Here is a 5103-nt window from a genome sequence, read left to right on the forward strand (position 1 = left end):
AAGCACGACGGTCGTTGGATGGCCATCCAACAGTCATTGCTTGTGCGTCAACCTCTTTTTAGGAAAGCCCCAAATCTGTGGAAAATAGCATACGACCCATCTGCCATTATTTCTAATAATTTAACGCCCATTTGCTAATTATTAAGGTTTTTTTGGAGCCCATTTTCTTGGCTAGCCGAATGAAAGCTATCCTCGTCTTGAAAGATTTGCAGCCCAACAGGCCTGACAAAGCGACATACTTGGCAAATCACAAAAAAACTGGGCTGTGGCCATGGACCCAGCTGTCAGCCTCTCCACGTATAGTGCTCTTCTGATGGAATGTCGTTGACCACGTTGACCACGCCGCGCCAAGAGCACCAAGGCGATGGATGATGGCGAGGCCTAGGAAGGGGACGACGTGGAGCCTGGGAAGACGTGACAGTGGATGCCCACGCGGAGAGGAGTACAAGGGTTCACTGGTTCGGCTGCGGTGTGAGGCTGCCGTCGCCGTAGGGCCTGGCTAGCGGTGGGAGTAGTAGGGGCGATGAGGCCTCAATGGCAGCACAGTCGGCCACTGGACGCAGGAGCAGGCGATCTCCCCGGTGCTGGTTTGGGCGGCTGGTGCAAGAAGAGCAGCGATTGAAGAAGCAGCAGGACCGTTCGATTCAAATCCAACGGTTATTACTGCTAGAATCGTTTGTTGACTAAGTTGACAAGCCCTGCGTACGCGTCAACTTAGTAGGCCCACAAGTCAGCCTCCCAACCGGTGCGCCCCAGATGTCAGTGGGAGGAATCATTTTTTTGTGTAATAAGGAGGCAGTTGATTGCGTGCGACCAGGTCAGCGGAAGGAGTAGGGTGGGCCGAGGAAGCCTGTGCGGCATCATAGCGGGCCACAAGAGGAGGGAGCAGGCAGTCCCGCCGGTGCTAGTTTAGGCGGCTGGAGCAGGGAGATCAGAGATTGAAGAAGCACGTCGGCCGTTGGATGGACATCCAACAGTCACTACTGCTAGAATCGTGTGTTCACTGACAAAGCCTTGTGTAAACAAGTCAGCCTCAAAATCTGTGGCGTGTACAGCCCATTTGCTATTATTTTTATAATTTTTACTCATTTTCTAATTCATATGGAATTTATTTCAGCCCGTTTTCCATTTTTGGAATTGCTGGCCATTTTCTGGTCAGTACCAGGGTCAAAAAATTAACTAAATATGTGGGAAATTTTGAAAATTCACAAATTTTTACTGGGGGACGAAATATTCTTAATAAAAAAATTAATAGCCATACTAAAACAAATTTAAAAATAAATTAGTACTATGTCATGTTAAATCCAATGAAATATGTATAAGAAATCAGTGAAGAACAAAAAAAGAAACTTATATCCCATTTGCTATAATTTTTTTGGAATTTTCAACCCCTTTTGATATTACTTTTAACAGACATTGACCATACTCTTAAGCCAGGCCGGAATGCATCCCTCCTCGTCTTGAAAGATTTGCAGCCCAGTAATTTGGAGAAAACAAATAGGCCTAGCTTGGGTATTCTTCAAAAAGAAATACTGGGCTACCTATTTTCCCAAAGAACTGGTGCATGAGCGTTTAGCTTTATTTATTTATTTATTTATTTATTTACTTATTTATGTTTAGGGGACCATGAGCATGTACCTGGGCCGAATTCATGTGAGAGCCTCCCTTCCAGTTAATTATGGGCTTCTCTATTGGGCCTTCATCAGTGGGCTGCATGTTATCAACAAGTGGAAAATGTGTTCCGTACGAAAAATAGTATGTGCTACGTACGGTACTGGGCACTAAAGGATCGAACCATGCAACGACTTCCAAAACATTGTGTTTGTCGTTCTAACAACACATTTATTCAACCAACAGACGAAATATACTACTGATTGTACATTGAAAACAGCAGCAGCAGCAACCAAGGCTGGGGGTGCAACAGAAGCAGTAAGCAGGCCAGAAGAGTGAAGACGCAGCTCTCTCTTCCAAACCAAACATCAGCCATCATTACAAAAGGGCTACCAAAAAAGAACAAGTGTATGCATCAAACTAAATAAAGATCCTACTACACCAAGTGTACGCATCTAACTAACTGGCTCAGTTAGATGTTACTATTTATTAAGCTGTGGAGATTGGCTGACGGCTTGAACCAGATGGGTGCCTGACGGGGGAAACTCCAGCCAGCAGGTCAAAGTCTGATACTTGCGACCCTCTCTCCTACTTTGGGCCGCAAAGCATGGCGGCACATATCAGGGTATGGTGCATGCAGAGACGCATGGTACGTTGTGTACACACAGTTTGGCCTGATGAATGAAACCGCGATGCCATCATGATCCTTGCCGTCAGTTATCTCCTGGTTAATCGGATAATTCAGTACGACAAACAAAGATCGTGTACCAAGGCTACTTACCAGCCTCCAGTCAAAAATTCCTGAAGGCCCAGAGAAGCTGGGATCCTGCTCAAAGACCTTGCAGTGAATGTGATTGTATTCCACGAAACAACACATCCGGTACGTGCGAATGATCATCAATCTTTCGCCGTCGTCTGATCGAGCCAGGAACCACCTGCAACTGCCATGTCACTTTTCTTTGAAAGGTTATGGGATTAGGAAGGGTAGGGACACCAGGTGGCCTACAACATCATATCAAGTTGGAGTCAAATAAAAAAGGGCTCTTGATTTAGTCAATCTTAAGAACAGCATGTTATGAGCATGAATATTTTTTCAGCAAATGTTGACAGTAATATAAGCAAGCCATCATGATATTATAGGAAAGTAACATACTGCTGTAACAGCCGTTTGTAGTGATGACTGGAGTAGGCCAGCAATACGTCCAGCCATAGAAGGAGTTGACAGCGTAAATGAAGCCCTTGTGTTCAATGGCATCAGAGAACCATGGAGGATGTATGATCCTGCGATGGACGTGCAGATTTATCCACTTACCGTAGTGACCTGTCAGATAGGCAAGACCGCGGTTGAAGAATGCAATTAGCCTGAAGTCTTTATAATTCGTAGATCTTGTGGGCACTTGGAAGATTACAACCTTGAGCAAATCAAACTTGGTATCATGTTGGCTACTGTAAGATTCTGAGTATTCTGGGCCGCGGTGCCAAAGCAGTGCAGTGTTAATCGAAGGAAGGGGGATCAATCGCCGGGTGTATACCTCCACGAGAATCCAGCTGCCGCGACCGTCGACGAGCACCATCCAAGACGTGTTCATGCTGACCCAGTACATACCGTTAATGTAGTTGAGGCTGACGGGGATCGGATCACAGTCAAGGGGGTTGATGCTCGCCACCCTACGATCGTTATGCCGCGTGACATGCCGTTTCTGAAGATCAGGCGGCATCAGCAAGCAAGGAGCTGGCTTACAAAGCTCCGACCTGAGGGCTTTGAGTAAACGGTATATCCCCGACGAGCACGCGGCGAGCGGCATGGTACTCAGATTGTCCACACGCGAAACAATGAGCTTGATTACCTCTGTGGGGAGCAAATTCCAGCCACTCTTTCGGCGGAAGTTGCTCGGTTCTGCCATTGTTAGTGCTTGGGTTTCGGACGAGGGGGGAGGCGCCTTAGCGGGGATGGAAGATTGGACGAGATTGTGTGCGGACAAACATGGAGAAGCGAATATGTGATGCGGGAAGTGGACAGGTGATGATGACTACAGCATGCCGCTTGACTTACAAGACACATACCAGCAGCGTAGGGTCATGTCGATGCCAGACAACTTGCTTGAGTGATCACAGTACTGGTACTCCCTACAGTGCTATGCCCTAACTTGATTGAGTAGAGTAGTAGAGTAGGACTCTGCTCTACTACTAGCACCGGAGGAGTAGTATATTCTAATCTAAAATAGTTACAAACTTCAATGCCCGAGCGTGGAACAACTACGAACCGTGCTCAAAGACCGTGTCTACGTGGTGTTTGGACATGGGCGACAACCTCAATGCCAACGATGCTGCTCCCGTTGCACCGTATGTGTTTCTGTCCTTCCTGTTCGAACTCCAAGGAGGTTCACCTGGACATACGCATTATTGAGTTCAATGTTGATCATTAGTCTTCGCTCAATGTAATCCGCTGTCTAAGCATGTGGAGACTTCCATGCAGGATCTTGCTCTAGTGGAGTATCGCACATGAATAAAAGTGTACCCGTTTATGGTTTAGTCTGGAATCTTCCATGTATGAAGTTTTACTACAGTACTGGTGAAAGACTTACGATGAACCATTTCTTACATCTCCACTGCCCGCTTGCAAGTCATCCTGATTTAATCCCTCCGTCTAGGTGTATAAGGCCATGGTTAATATTACTTAATAGTATAGCCAAGTGTTGACTATAAGAAAGTGCCATGTCATTTGTAGCCAACATGTATAACAATCGATACTCAAAAACTAATTCTTAAAGATCATTTCTTGCAAAGCACAATAAGTGTTATTTCTTCACAAGTTTTGGATGCAGGTTGAACAGTTGAACGGTTTTGTTTGCAAAAGATACCTTTTTATCTATTTCACCCGGATGTTTGTGAGCTCTAGAGATGAAATAATATCCGAAGAAACCTATCGATACCCGTTACACATGAGATGACCCCCACATCCTTTGTCAAAATAAACAACTCCCCGATCAATGCATTTCACTCTTCGGTGCAACGCACCGGCACCTTACTACTCCCTTCGGTCCTTTTTAGTCTGTGTTTAAGAAAAATCCATTTTCCCGCAATGCTCTGTGTATTAGCGTGTTGGGGATGTTCTTTCCAACTTTACCCCTCTTTTATGTTCGCTCGCACGCATGCATGCAGTTACTCCCATCTCTCTCTCCCATGCATGTCATCCGCGCCTTCCCAAGGCAACCAGCTGCCTACCTCTTACTCTCCTCCCCAGTCCCCACCGGTCCCATCTCACCTTCCCATTCTCCCATCTCTTCTACATCCCGTACATCTCCATGGATGAAATGCACCCATCGTGGTTGTGGTAGGATAGACAACCCTAGTGAGACCATGGATGAAAGCTTGCTTGACGTGGACGATATCGAGCTCGCGTACCAAAGCGTGCTCCCGCTCGTGGACGACGACGCACTTGTGGAAGATGGGCCGCTAACTGACGACAACGTGTTGCAGCTAGGTGATGTG

This window comes from Triticum dicoccoides, chromosome 7A (assembly GCF_002162155.2).
Source record: "Triticum dicoccoides isolate Atlit2015 ecotype Zavitan chromosome 7A, WEW_v2.0, whole genome shotgun sequence".
Lineage (NCBI taxonomy): Eukaryota > Viridiplantae > Streptophyta > Magnoliopsida > Poales > Poaceae > Triticum > Triticum dicoccoides.